At 39.1% G+C, this 15914-nt stretch overlaps 1 protein-coding gene across 6 annotated transcripts in view; it reads left to right on the forward strand.

The window, feature by feature from the left end:
• Nucleotides 1-15914, forward strand: part of MPPED2 (metallophosphoesterase domain containing 2) — a 121193-nt gene that overhangs the window by 10924 nt on the left and 94355 nt on the right. The gene's annotated exons all lie outside the window — the stretch shown is intronic.

The following is a 15914-nucleotide window of genomic DNA, read 5'->3' on the forward strand; positions in this document are numbered from 1 at the left end:
TTGGACATTGTCAGGCTATTGAGTTTGATAAGGATCTTGTGTAAGAGTGGAAGAAGTTGTATGGTACTTCATTGCATTTTTGTGACTCTGCTGGCGGGATTCTACATAACAATTGTAGGAGTTTAACACCTTCTAATGGGATTTTATGTGATTACAATCTTCCTAAAAGCAACTTCCCTGAGGAAGGATGCTGAAGAGTATCTGTTGTGCGTGTGACTTTTTAATACCAGAAAAGTTTGCATTAATTACATGCGATTTGTTACTGTGATTGTGTAACTCTGCTTTTAGAAATGATATTTCCATTGCTTGACCAAATGTTTAGATCTTTTGTCAGTGAATTTCTGCCGCATGTTTTGCACTCAAATTGCGCTTCTGACTGGCGTTAAGTAGAAGTTCCATGTATAGAATGAGTTGAGAGTAAACAATAAAGATTTAAAAAGTGGTTTTAAAGGACCCCTTCTTATTGCCATTGATTGCTCTGGGAGCTGAATTAAGGCCTGAATAAATATGATGTTTAACAACTTAAAGATAACTCATATTTTATTTTGGAAATGAGCAAATAATAAGATCAACTTTCCTAATAATTTATCTCATAAATGACACTAACTTCACGGACGTCTTGGAAGATAATCTATTAGATTGAAGGAATTGTACAATTGAAATAAATACTGAAACTATAAAGTACAACATAGTGACAGTTTTTTGCAAGATTTTTATCTAAAATGCTGCTTTCTTAAATTCAGTCATCCTGTTTCAAGGAAGGGTGTGGCATGCTGAAAGGGAGAGAACGGAAGAGGGAGAAGTCTCTTGCATCAAAAATTAAAAAAAAAAAGGAAGACGGTTAATCTCAGAGAATTGAAACAAAAGCAAAGAAAACGTTGCAGTAGAAAAAAATGTTGCAGTAGAGGAGATAACATTTTAGGGGTAGGACTGGATGACAAATGATGGATTTTAGTAAACCTGTTAAGGAAAAAAAGGTAGGATCCTAGCTGGTATCTGGAGTTGGGGTAGGAGAAAGGAAAGATGTGAATCTGAGACTAATGCTGCAGGCTTGTGTGACTGTAAGAACGGTAGAGTTATTTCTGGGGAGGAAAAAATGAGCGAGCGTGTTGTAGCTGGGGGGAGGAGGGCCTTGTTAGTCTTCCTGAGGTTTTATAATGGGAGCGTTGTGCGTACTTCTGAAAGAGGAGATCATCAAGTGAGAAACCCTGAAAAGAAAATTTGTAGAAGCAGTGATAACAAAGAAACCATGATCCTTTTAGCCTGTTGTATCTTTGTTAATGCCACATTGCTGCAGCTGTGAAGACTGTTTGCTTTGGTTTGGTTTTACAGTTTTGCTTTTCTTTTTGACTATCTTAAATTAATGCATGCTTTTCTTTAAAAAGGGGAAGTTTGAGGGGTTTTTATTCTTCTAGTGAAAAATTTATTTTACAAAATGGTAGGATGTTGAGAAATGAATAAAAAGCATCACAGAAGCCCTGAGCATTATGACAAGTACCTGAATAGCAGGGCAATATATTGCCACAGGGCACTGCTGCATACCATAATTCAGTGGTGGGTTGCAGTAAGGGAACAATGTTCTCTCCTGAAGGTTTTTTTTTTTTAAAGTCATTTCTCTATGAATATACATCTTAATTTCCAAAGATGAGAACTGGATTCAAAGAAAAGAGTTTGCTCAGCACGTACTGACTGAGCCTTTACTGTTTCTTGTATTCAGTGGGCCTGATTCTCATCTCGCAATAGAGTAGACTGAAAGCTTGTGTAATTTCACCAATATAAACCTGACGTATAGAGAAATACTGCAGCTAGGCTTCCTGTTCCCTGAGACGTGTCCTTCTCTTCTCCCACTCTTATATAGTGCCTTTCACATGACAGTGTCATGTATTTTAATCAGCAGGGACATAGTTCTCTTCTATTGTGTTTATATTTATTTTTGCACCAGCACGTCTTTGTGAATTTAATTAAGGATACCATAAGGTAAATAACATATTGAAGCTCCCTTTGCTTAGGCTGATTGTACTGGCAGTTTTGGCAATTACTTGGACTGAAGACTACATACTTTATATCAATTTCTCCAGTTTGCATTTTTTTATACTAATTAATGTTTGAGCAGGTGTTCCAAAGACAGTGTTCACTGTCCAGCCCTTTTGGATAAAGGGATACCGTGTTTCGTTTTTGGACATCTTACAGCAACTTCCCCTCTCTTCCCATCACCCCTCAGTTTCACTAATTCTCTGAAAATATTAAATATTTAATATGTTTTGTACAAGTCGTGTTTATTGTCCTTTAATTTTAGTTAACTGAATTACCTGCGTTCCCTGCTTTGAAGGACAGCTACAAAATAATAATAATAGTAATAATAATAAAATTATGCCTTTTTTTTTTTTTTTACTTTCTGATGATTATTCTTTTTCTGAAAGCTTCTGTACTTTTCCTTTTTTATGTTAGGAATTGTAGCTTTAAGGGGTGAATATAGGATTAGGTGGTAGTGCGTCTTGCTCCTTCCATGTAGTGCTGTCTTCTCAGTTCTGCTGCACAACTGATTTTTGTTTTTGGCTTTAGTATGACTGGTCTGAGAACCAGAATGACTTTAAAAAATAAGATCCTACCAAATAATTAAGTTTAAAAAGAAAAAGCACAACAAACTCGTAAGCCTGTTTAGACCCTGATGTGTTCTGCGGGAGGCTACACAGCGCTGCCACCAGTAGCAGCAAGGAGCTGTGGATGCAGCTTTGGGGCGCAGGGAGCACCGCAGGAGGAGTTGCCTCTGGGAAGCATGTCGGGGACGGTATTCTGCAAACTGCTGGAGCCTTTGTCCCGTGGAACTGTGCCTTCGAAGTAGAGAAGATAGAGAAAATTTCTACTATCGTAAGGCAATGGCAAGAAAAAATAAGAATGACCAAGCCTTTGGGATAGTTGAATTCATCTGGTATATGAATGGGTGGGTTACTGAGGATATTCTCTTGTTCTCCCTTTCTCCTTCTCCCACCCTTTTCTCTCTTTCTCTCTCTCTCTCTCTCCCCTTTTCCCCCCCCCTCCTTTTTTTTTTTTTTTAAACTGCTTTGAACAGCACCCACCACAGTGGGTATTTAACCATTTTAATTTAACAGAAATTAATTTGGCTCAGCTTTGTGGAATCTTGCCTGTCTCACCTTTCTTTTTCCTCAGACCAGAAAAATGGGACAAATCTAAATGAAAAATAATTTACTTAAGTAAATAGTCTTCCTGTTAGGTACAACCCCCTCCCCACCCCACATTTTCAGGAAAAGAGAGGAGAGTGAAATACATCTCTTCCTTGTGCTTTTGTTGTTGTAAAAAATGCCTATTTGGATAGGCCAGCTGGTTAAATCATGAGAGTCCTGTGAAGAAGCACAAGCAGTGACCTAAACTACTGCACACTGATCCATTTAGATGAGTTCTTGTTAAGTTCACTAGCTTTGCTCAGATCTCACGAGAATGGTTTGGTGGATTGTTTTTGAGATACTTTGAACATATATTAAAACTCAGGTGTGGTTTAAGTTCCGTACTAGGGGAGTAAGAAAGATAAAGGTTTCAGTGCTACAGAAGTGTATCCTGTAAATGAGTTTATGCATACCTGGAGATATATTGAGCAATCTGTAATTATGAAATTTTACTGCTCTTGCTATACTGGAATAATTCCCCATGTGAATATTCTTTTTTGAAAGAGTATAGACATAGAGTTTCTTATTAATAGGATTATATATATGTGGTGGAATGAAGTATATAAATGTATGAGTGTGTAAATGTGTATATATAATAAAAAAAGTAGTATAAAAATATAGCCATATAGTCATAGAAGAAAAACTTTTAACTGTGATGAAGTCCTAAATTGTTAAAACCCAGAGTCCTAACTAGACTACTAACCTTGAGAAATAGGATCTTGCCTACTTTTTTTTTCAGGGAACCGTCCTGCATGTGACAAATGTTAGAAGGTTGCAGTGAAGTCAGTGGGAAATTCATTCATTTGACTTGCAGTGTTTTCAGTTATTGCTTCATATAAACTCTGTGTTATTTGGGGGCTGCAAAGGAATTATCATTAGTCGAGTATGGCCTCACTTGACACTTGCAGAATTGTGCAGTTCATACATGTAATACATGTTGAGAGAGTGCGGATACTCTAAGCCTAGGCTAGATGGCTATATCTCGTGTAACTGGACAGGTTATTTTAGGTGCTATTGATGTGATCAGAGTCATCATTTTGACACAATTGTTGCTTTGTCCATTACTGACTTTTCTTATGAAAGCATATGTAGCTATTAAGCATTTAATTTGCTTTTTACTACTTATTTTTCTAAATATATTTTTAAAATAACTACTCCCTGAGGAGTAAGTGAATCATATTTAAGTTCTGCTCCTGAAAACAAGAATACATTGAACGAGTGTAGTTAAAACTGGCGCCTTACTTCTGGATGCGGGGATTTTTATTTGGGGCCCAGGCTCAAAAGCAAGGTCAATTTACCTTTGTGCATATTTATGCTCCCTTCTCTCATTGGTCCCTCAGTGGCCTGGGTGGCTACTGAAATGCAGGCAGTTTACAACCCGGTGCATTAAGCAAAACAAACCTGTTTTTCTTAATGGGCTGAGCTGCCAGCCAACAGCAGCCATGCGGCAGCTGCCCCTGGAGCAGCTGAGCTCTCCCTGCAGCAGGAGTGGGGATTCCCGCAGACGGGAGGCGAGGACAGCTGTAGGTGAGGATCCGTACAGCTGTCCCCAAAATAAACAGTCCCCACTCAAGAAGAGGGCCATTAGCTGATTGCATTTTCTGATTCTCCTGCGGGAGAACAATGGAAGTTGCTTTGCAAAGATGTTAATTTTACTTTTCATTAAGAAAACTGTTTTGCTGAAGCGTATGTATATGTGTGTCCGTCTGTGTGTGTTTGGTAGAAATCTTTCATTATTTAAATCACAATCACTTGTGAATCAGTGATTTCAAATCACTTATTTTGCAAAATCTAAACATAAAATAAGCCCTAAATTTAAATTTAACCTGTAACATGAGAATAACGTCACTTTTTTTTTCATAAGCATATCTTTCACTTTAATTATATTTAAAGCATTTTGAGATGTGTAAGTGACCACTGAAAGTGAAAAATGTTTGTACAGTGGCTATGTATGGCTTGGGGATTGCACTTGTAATTAAAACTCAAATTCAGGCCCCTGTCTTTTGTTTATGCAAACGCAATAGTCATACTATGTAGTGTCTCTTGAAGAATGGGTTGTTTTCTGACCTCTCTTTTTGTCATCTGTAAAAAGAAATAACGCCAACCTACTTTTTAATATGTTGACATACTTGAAAGACTGATGCTGTAAATGTGCTAATATTATTATTACAATGTAGGACAGGTTTAAAATAATGTTTTGTCACCTATTAGTTACTATATTAGTAGTAACTGTACCATTAGTTATATTTGCTATTAGTTACTATATTTCCATATTGCACTGTTCCGGTATGGAAGCTAGATTTGGTTTAAATCGGTGATGAAACCTTTCACTTCTGCTGGGAGTGGGACAGGCTGCCAGAGTTTTCTTCATTATGAACGTATGAATGAATCCCTCAGCATAAGGAATTGGCCTTGTTCAGTTATCACTGTTTGTCAAAATGTAAAAATGTTGCCTGTAGGATACTTGTGAGAACTGGAAGGGGTGAAGTTTTTTTGATACACAGGCTTCCGTGCTGAACCTGCCCGTCCCCAGCTGCTTGTTCCTGCTCCCACGCTACACAGTTTGCCTCTTCCCAGCAGCGCTGGCAGAGCCTTTTGTGAGACTGCTCTGTAAATCCTATTACTGAAATGATTCAAGTTAAACATATCCATTCTACTCCCCCCTCTTGCCCCCAAGATACTTTTTAAGTGATCTGTTTTTAGTGTGGCCTCACAAATAGTGTGGTTGCAGGGGGTGGTCAGCACAGGTGAGAGGGCAGTGAACCATGGTTCACAGGTGGGCCAGAGCACAAGGATAGGAGGAGGTGGGCATTTCTTCACTCTGTTTCTTCACTGAAGAAATCATGCCGTTAAAACAGCACCTTGCAGTAAACCCTGTGAAAGAGAAAGAAAAAAAAATAAATTTAGTTTTTATGCACATGTATATTGATGTTCTCTAATGCTGCACTAATGGTGTAAAGAAGCCGTCAAGTAACAAGTACATTAACTCTAAGGCCCCATTTCAGTAGCAGAGAACCATGAATGGAAATTTTCATTACATGATTGGGTTCTACCTTACGGTATTATCCATGTCGTTCCTTCAGTGTTCAGTCATACTGAGTGAGGACTGACTTTTATGGATTCATCTCTATATACAATATACAATGTGTTCTTATCTTATGGGAGGCTTGTGATGGAATCTGACCAAGTACTCATTTTATGCCAGTGGCCCCTAGCAGAGCACCTTGTGCCTAAGTGAAATTGCTTGCTAAGGGAGTTCCTTGCCGAGAGGTGGTTGGACAGAAAAGATGGGTGGGTATACCTTATAATCGGGACATGCGTTGTCACTGGAAGCTTGTTGTTTCTTTCTTATAAATACCAACGTAGTAGAGATGTAGTTGTGGAGGGAGCAAATTTTCCTTAGCTTTTCTTTCTCTTTTTTTCCTTTTTTTTTTTTTTTTTTAAACAAGGAGGCCCTGTAAATGATGTGACTTTACATGCCTATTTTACATGACTATATGACATTATATAGCCTACTTGCTTATGATTGATGCAGGACTGTTTCAGAAGTGCTGAAGTGCTGGTGATGAAAGTTGATTTTTGTGCTGTGTGTTACACACTAACTTTTGAGTATACATTTCTAGTCTTGAGCTATCAGGGGTAGCTCAACTGCTTAGTCAATTGCCTAGCATGGGTTTCTTTGGAAAAATTTAGAAATGGAGGGCCAACGTGTCTCTCTCCCAAAAAGTTAAACTGTTTTGTTTGGGCTTGAATTTTGTAAAATATCTCAGCTGGCATAACTTGACCTGAGAAAATAAACATAATTAGGCATAGCAGAAATACAGTGAAGCAAGGAGATATTTTTAAAACATGCATCCTTTCCAGAGAGCTGCAGTGTGTTACTTCTTTGAAGATGTAGTAAAGTTTGGTATAGGGGTTACTTGCGTCGTCACAGGTGGTGAGTGCTAGCAGAGAAAGTCAGCGCCAGTATGTGGCAGGAAGTCCCCCAAGTCTTATATGGCAAGAACACTCACCTTTTAGTTCAGACCAGGTTTTTCCAAGTCCCTAGAAAAGGTTTCAAGTGAGCTGTGAGTTTCTGTCCTTTGGCTTGTTGTTCCTAGTGGCTCGACTCATACTTTTGCTATATGCTGTTGTAATTTCATGGACTTCAGCATGATTGCTTCTGCTTGCAGCAGGCCTGATACTGGCTTTCTGATATTTTCTCTAATCTCTATGTGCAGAGCAGTGCTAAACCAAGTAAGGAGGTGAGTATGTCTGCGTACATGCTGGCACTCATTTCATAGCCTTTATTTCAGAAGAAAAAAAGAGCTTGCTTGTTTTTTGATGGGATTTGGAGATTCAGGTCTTACCTAGTTATTCTTTTTTTTTTTTTTTGATGTGAGTCAATAAGATTGCTATTTTTTATTTTTACCTATTGTAAAAAGCAAGTTCTGTGTGCTGCTGTGTTTGATTGTTTTTAATTATAGAACGATGACGTGGTGAGCACAGCATTTGTATATATTAAAGACACTGAAGAAAAACATGCTATTATGTAATAAATGTGACTAGACTTCATTTAGTTATTTTTGTTTTGGATTTCAAACACAAAGGTGGTGTATGATAGTCTTGTACACAGTAACATGTACAGCAGCCAGTAGCATGCCAGGAGCAGTACCAAGTGGTTAGAGCAGAAAACTGCAAGTCTGGATTCCTGACTGTGAACTTGCCTGGAGTTGCAGTCTTTTTATTTCTTTCCTGATGAGTTGACCATAAAGTTTGGTCTTAATCTCCATAAAGCTGGAGATTTCCCTTGGCCTATCAGCAGTACGTATCCTGCAGGATCTGCTGTATGAAAGTTGGCCAAAGCAAAATGCTGGTGGATGGGCATTGGTGATATGTGCTACTGCTAAAACTTTATTTGGGGAGGGGAGAAGAGAGATGAAGGAGTTAGAGAGGATGTCAAGAAAGCAACTCGTAATCCCGCAGTGTGGTTGGTCATCCTCTTCATAACTCAAATAGATCCAGTGCCATGTTCTTTCTTTCCCTTGTCTTGTAAATTAGAATACTGTCAGCAGAGGTGCCTGTGCTATATTCGTTAGTGCTTGTAAATGCAAAATTTTCTCAAAGAACGATCAAAGAGAATAGTTTACATGAGGGTGAAAGAAGGTTTCTTGACTGGAACTTGAGTCTGCTGATGGTGTTGTCCTGTGTACTGTCCACTGACAGGGAAAGTGCTTGCCAGTGTTTTTTTGTAATGAATATGTTTCCTAAATATAACTCACCTCGCTGAGGGAAAAGACAAACAAGAAGAAAATCAGAGCAGTATCCTGTTTTTTATCAAAAAGAATATTGAAAAGATTATGTTATGGTATCTTGTAAGATTTATTTTTGTCACAGATTTTGGATTTCATGTTCTAGGACCTTTCTTTCTTGCATGCTGCTTGACATTAGGGCTGCAGAGATTCCAACAGATGTTGACAAGAAGAAACAGTACTAGAGGCTTCCTCACAGCAGAGTCCCCACTTACTGTACTGGGCATTAAGTTATATCCAGCACATTAGACTTAAAAGCACACAACCATTAAGTGTAGCCCTGCCTTCCCAAGAGGGCAGCAGATGGGGAGAGAGTGGGGGAGGGAAAGAGAAAGGAGTATGATAGAGGGACTTTATCTGATGTATTTCTAAGCCAGGAAACTTGCTATTTACCGTGTTTACAATTTCTCTGGTATAAGGAATTGAGTGTAGTGACTGGGAGCATCAGGGTCAGCGCATTACTCCCAAATGTTTAGCTGTTGTATCAGTTTGTGGGAAGGAAAAGGGGCTAGTCCAGTATATCTTCCCTCGTGCTCATTTGTTATGAGGGGAGTACAGAGAAAAAATCATTACTTTTTCATTACTCTAGGCATTTTTGTTTCTTAAAGCACGTTCACTTTTGGCCAGCAGACAGAATTACCTAAGGGTTATTTTCTCTCTTGTAAATGGCAAAGCAGTAGTTTTTGGGAAAATCAGTGTTCAGAATTATAATTTCATGTATTTCAGCATATTTAATAAGAGCCCTACCTATTAAATGTAGCGATGACGTTCTTACTGCCTCCAGTGGGACAATACTGTTCACTTGGAGATGCCAAGTTAAGTGACTTCCTCAATTTTAAGCCGTGATTTTTACAGAAATTTCTCAACTGTGATTCTTAACAATGTACACCTAAGATTATAATAATTAAAAACTTTATTATTTTGTAAATTTCAAGTCAGCCAGCATTCACCTTTCCTTGCATTGTCACTTAGTGGCAGACATGCTGGTGGGAAGGAGGGAACAAATTAAAGCTAAATAAATACGTAATTCTAAAAATGGTGTATGGAGTTCAGACAGGTTTAATCTTTGAAAGTACTGGGAAGTTATTCAAATAAATTGTTTTCATTCTGATTGTATTTTTCTTGGCATTAGCTTGATCTTCATCTTTTGTTTGTTAAACAATGCTGTTTGCAGCTTTGAAAGAGAAGGCTTATTTATACGAACAACTGATTTTGTTCTGCTATCATGATTATTCTATACATTGAAAATAGAAATATTTCAGCTTTGCACGCTCTTTGGCTTCCTGAGGGAGAATTCTGACTCACTGCAATCTCTTAGAGCTTTTGGAGGGTGTTTTAATTGTTTGTACAAAGTTCTTGCACAGTGTTTCTGCTGGGAATGCTGTCAGTATAATGAGGCTGCACAGATCAGATACTGCAATGCCAGTTTCAGACACCCTCTGAGAATTAAAACGATGATGATGATTCTCTAGGGGTGGTACATGTATTTTTTGCACTGTGACCTTTGACAGTGTTTTGCTAGGCCACTTTGTATTGCTACGTCTTGACAGTGCCACTGTGTTAATGGAAGGATTACGCATACCGTTCATCTCAGAACCTGATATACCATTTTGGCACCACAATGAAGACCTTTAACTCTTGGAGTTTTCACCATTTGTTGTTAGTTATCTGTTACCATGAATTCTGTACCTTCGAGAAAACGAGGTGTTTTTGAAATGTAAGTAGAGTAGAGGGTTCATTTTTTTCTGAGCCAGAGGAGAAAGGAAATTCGGGTATCAGTTTCAAGGAAATTAAAATGTTCTGTGTTTGGGAGGAATTTGTTTTGTTTCCAGACTCATTCATTTTAGATATCAATAATACAGAACACATTTTCCTGAAAAGAATCTTTGCATTCAGTCTGGATTGGCAAGAGGAATATTAATTTAAGTGAAAAATAGACTTTGAATCACCTAGCTTCCTTGGTAGTCTGTTCATACCATCATTTTACAATAAGATATGCAAGAGCCCGCCAGTCAGGACTTCTCTTAGAAGGTTTTAAGCAGCATTCTCCAGAATGGAAAAGACCTTTTAGGAATCGTTTCCTTCAATGTAGAGTTAAACGGGATAAACTAAAGCACACTGAGTCAGGAAGCTGATGGAAGTTTTTTTTGGTTGATTAGTTCAAATTAATGGAGGTCCATAGAAGCTTTGGTACAAAAAGTGGCAATTTTCTGGATATCTGCTTATAAAGAGGCAATACAATTTCTTTAGGGTTCAGACACATGCCCAATAAAATGCAGGAGGAATGTATTAGAGGTGACTAATACAGTGGCTATAAGGAAGAAGCAGAATAAATGAAAGATGAGAAATGGATAAATGATCTCAAATACCCAGAAATAACCAGAGATAAGATACTGGCTTAGAGTATAGTTCTCACCGCAACTTGCACCTGCGGCTGTATTTCATTTATGATTTTAATGCCTGCATATGTGTTTAAAGGCAATCTTGTTCTAGCATGAAGTACAGCAATAGTGTCTGACACGTTATTGCTCCAGTATTAGTATCAGAGCCTGTCTTTAAGTTTTATGTGTGTTTTATTATTTCCCTAACAAAAAGCTTTTTTAGCTTTTGAGCGTCTAGTCTTATGCCTTGTAGTTCTTCACAAGGGAATCTCGCAACGCTGACCAAGAGGTTGTACGTTAACATACTGAGGGAAGGTCATTTGAACCTTTCAGTGCTATGCCCAGAACCTAAAGACTTTAAAGATAACACTTTTTTTTAATTCTTTTCAATTTTTCTTCTGTTGGGCTTGGTGTGCTTATGAGAAGTGTCAAGCAGTTTGCACTGGGAACAAATTCTCTTTCTCCACGTATGCACACAGAGCTATTGTAGTTACTGTTAAAGCTTCCCTCATAAGTTCCCACAAATGACTGTCGTCTCTTACCTGTAGGGACTTCCTGTGGAAGCGAGAGGGTAGATGAGTCTCTATATCCATTGAAACTAGTGTTTCTTCAGATAACACTAGTTATAGTGGTATTCTTTGTTATGTGAACATCTTTATAGGAGCTAGAGCACAGTCCTTTGTGTTTTATTTAAGGCACTAAACAGCTGTCTAGTTATAGAATTTCTTTGTTTGTTTAGGGTCAGATTAGACAATGAGTTCTAAAGGAAAAGTCACATATCCGACTATCTGTCCCTTGAGTCATCTAATCCTAAGCAATACACTGTATGTTTGTAGGGCATGAACTGTGCTGACAGGTGTGCCCAAAGAATTTATGGATTTTTCTCCTATATTTTCCAAGAAGAAAAGGGCAGAGTGCTAAGAGTTAAACTGTTGATTTGCTGATGGTGTAACTTAAGTATATTAAGTGTTAGTTGCAATGAATGACTATTGGAGCTACTGTCCCCGCTGTCTGATTTTTGCACCCTCATGGAGACTGTTATCTTGCGGAAGGAGCGCTGGAATGGGACATGAAAAGGTTTCCTGGACTGCCTTAGTTTACATTCCAGTATATTAATCTAAGTGTAAATCAGTTCTAGTTTACTTGAGTTCATTGACTTTAAATTGTGATAGTCCCGAACTTTGATATAGCGGGTGGCTATATGTAAGAGAGATGTGGAGGAGAGAATAAAACTTGGGCAGTCCTCATTTAATGTGTTGCCAGACATGGTTTAATACCTTGGCTGTGACAGGGACAGAACAGGAGAGCAGGGTTTTTGCCTGCCTTCCTAGGAGGGGCTGTTGTCTGCTTTTTTAAATGATCAGTGCCATTTTGATCTGCCATGCTCTTTTCTCATTGCAAAATATAGTTGTGGCTTTTGGTCCTTTCTCGGAGGTCTAGAGATTGATGTCCAGCGTTGGAAACATTTTGAGATGTGAGGTCAATGGGAATATGTTAAATAGGTGCCTGATGGACTCTGCTTATTTGTTAATTGTGTCTTCAGGAAGGGATAGTGCAATCAGAGATTTTTACTTGCACTTTTTCAGTTCCCTGTATTTATTATATGATGATTTTGACTTCCTCTTTTCCCAAAACGAAGATGGTTCTCCTGTGATGTTTGTTTTACTAAGGGCAGTTTTTTCTTTAAATGAAAGGTGGGTGAGCAGGTCTAGCCGCCCCGGAGCGGGTGATGACGCTTGTTAGAACACGCAGAACGTTCCTACGCAGTAACACCGTTTGCCGTTTAACAAGTCTTGTAAAATGTGTGTCACTTTCTCGGAGAATCCTTTTTGCTCTGTGGAAGGGTTATGGTACCAGATGTGACTTGCGTGTGCAGCGTGCCTACGTTAAGGTCTGTTCTCTTCCCTCCCACACTCTGTGAGTATTATGCATCCCATCAGTTGCCATTTTGCAGTAGTTATACCACAGTATCTCCTATATGTAGAAGGGCATTTTGGCTACTGCATTAGTTGTGACTTGAAATTTTAGTAATGTTAGTTGAATGGTTCTTGCAGGTCTCATAGCTGGAAAGACATGTATAAAAAGGTAGGTATACTATTAAAGCAGCTACTACTTATGGCATACAGAAAAATATTTTCTGTTTGTGTTCCTAAGGCTGCTGCCTGTGTTTCTGAATGAGAGTTTTCTGATCTGTTGCACAATTAGGCATCTGTGCTCTCTGAGGAAGCCCTTATGACTGTGTTTTGGACGTGTCTTCCGTGATGTCTGATACAGGTGCAATGTCACTGTGACCCTGCGGCTTAATCAAGTTAGGAGTTCAACCAGACGAAGAAAAAAGGAACCTCATTCATTGTCTCCTGTGTGTCTTTTGGTAATTGGCAAAGGTAGGATGGGTAATTATAAAAACACTTGAAGATAAAGTGAGATGTATTAGTAGGTATTCCCCCTACTGTGAGAATCTTACTTTCAAATAGGATGAGGGGACACCAATCCACATGTGCAATTTAAAAAAAAGTCTGTGCTCTTCTATATGAATATGCACTGGATGCAGGGGTGAAAAGCAGCGCACTCTCTCAGGATGCTGTTAGGGCCAAGCAGAATCTCATTAGGGACAACTTCAAAGATCAGTTCCTCATGTCCATAAAAACAAGTGTAAATTATCTTCTGTGAGCCTGCTGTTAGCAGTTGCACTGTTACATTATGCATGATTCTGCACTGCACGTGGTATGAACAAACTGCACTGTGTTCCATTAGTGTTTTTCATTTTTATGCTCAGCCTTGCAACTTTGCAATTTATTGGTGTTATTTTGGCTAATACGCTATTTGACTTAAAATTTCCTATTACATTAGCTGTTAGTAGTGACGCCGTGGCTAGAAAGGACTTTTAAGCTTCTACAGAGCCTGTGTTTTTACAGAGGAAGAACGTAGACAACTCTGTATTGACAGCTTTACCTGCCTTCTCATTCCTCTGCTCCCTGCAGTTATCAGTAAGAAGGTGGCTGCTATTGACTGTCTGTTTGAAGTGAACCTAGAAGGAGCTTTTTGTGATGCTGCTTTGCAGCACTTGACCTAAGTATTTATGAAAATAAATAATAATAGCATAGATTTTTGTTAACTTGCACTTTCACTAAGCCACACAGCCCATCGTATACATTCAGGAGGCCAGGTTGTTGTTGTTGTTTGAAAGAGATTTTGAAACCGTGAAGTGCAACCTCTGTGCGTGTGAATTTTGTTACCAGTTTTAATGAGATTAAGATTTGGGCTTAAGTCTTCCTTACAGAAACAGTAAGGTGCTGTGAAATATTTTCTTAAACTGAGCTACAAAAGCAAGACAGTTCCACATAATACTAGCTATGACCATGAAGCCAGACTAGGAAAGCATTCACCGATCTCTTCTTCCCACACCTAGTCAGAGTTGACCGCTTCCTTCAGTTGATGTTAAACTCCCCCCGTGGTTTAGCAGTCTGATTTGCATTGTGGTTTCACAAAGAGCTGCAACGTGAGGGTGCAGCTAGGGAAGCTTTAAGCTGCTAGAATTAACAATCCTCATAAGATCAACGGTGGTTTGAGAGCTGGTTTAAGCCATCGCTTGCTGAATCTATAATGACAATGGATGCATTAAGCTGTGATTTTATGAGGGCTTTTTTGCTTCCTGTTTTTTAGTGGTGGTGGTATTCCTTTCACACTGCTGTGCTGTTCTCCCGCGTGTGTCAGTGTTGTGCACTTAATGTAACTGAGAATTCAGAATTACTTTGGATCGAGGGGGAGAGAGGCTGTATGTAGCCCAGTTCCTGTAGCTCCAGGCCTGTTCACCATCTCTCCCTGCAAACAGTTGTACCAGCCCAACGAGGAGAGTGCTGCAGCAGGAACCCCTCACAGCAAGAGGAGACGGAGAGCTGCTGAGGCTGGCACTGCTGCTTGAAAGAAAAGGTCATCAAACTATGTGCCCACACTGATCAGTAACGGCCTTGTGTTTAATGTATGGCTGACTCTGCAGTTCCCTTGCGGAAGTTCTTCATGAGACAGAGATATCTAAGTTACTGGTTTATGTAGCTTGTGGTGTTGGATAGTTTTAAAGGTGTTCAGACTTCAGTGTGTAGGTGGATTGCAAAGCTAAAATGAATCCACATGAGACTTTTGTATGATTTCTGAACAAGAGGTAAAGAATTTCCCACCATTGTTCAAAGCTACAAGAATACTCGGAGATAATTACTACACCCTTAAGGGCTTGAGTACACCGATGGAGATCAGTGGGAGTTCTGACACTGGCTTTCTGCAGGGCCAGATTAATGCTTTAAAGCACTGAGAATTCTGCGCTGCTGGCTTCCCTGCCGTAATGAGTGACGACACAAACCACCAGTGCAATGACCGAAAAGAAATATCCCATTTTGAACTGTAAAATCATTTCACTGGACGTTCTCTGTTTTTCAGGCCTCTGGGGGAGCTGTGAGGGCAGTCAGCAGGGTCCCGCTTAAAGCTGACCTGGCAGGATGGGATGAATGAAAAGCTGTCTTCGTAACATGGAGCCTTGGACAGGATGTTCTTTTCCCTTTGAAAACCTTATGTAATCCGCATTTAGAGGTCCTACTTGTGGCTCCCCTGGGAGAAAGGACAGTTAGTCTGAACAGAGGCTAAATCTGTTTTAGTAAAGTTTGCTAGTATAGCTCTAATGTTAATGATGTTAACAAATCCAGGAAATGAGGACACAGGTTATGTTGGTAAAAAAGCTTATACTCTGATAGCAAGCAGCTGGATGGCGAAAAGAAACTTAAGACTTGCTCCTTCCTGGTTTGGGTTTTTGTTTTGTTTCATTTTGTTTAATATGTACCAGACCTTTGCTGTTATAAGAACATTGCAGAAGTAATTTTCTCTAACTGACATCACTTTCTAGTGTAGAGTTTTCTGAATTTAAACAAAGTTATCAAACATTGAGTTCTTTACTCTGGAAAACTCCCAGCCACTTCAGCCTTTTAAACATCATAAGCTGAGTAGCCTCCTTTAAACTTCTTATTCTGCTCACCAGGTGTAACAGAGGGGAGTTTGACGCAGCTTTTCTTCTG

Source organism: Struthio camelus, chromosome 5 (assembly GCF_040807025.1).
Source record: "Struthio camelus isolate bStrCam1 chromosome 5, bStrCam1.hap1, whole genome shotgun sequence".
Lineage (NCBI taxonomy): Eukaryota > Metazoa > Chordata > Aves > Struthioniformes > Struthionidae > Struthio > Struthio camelus.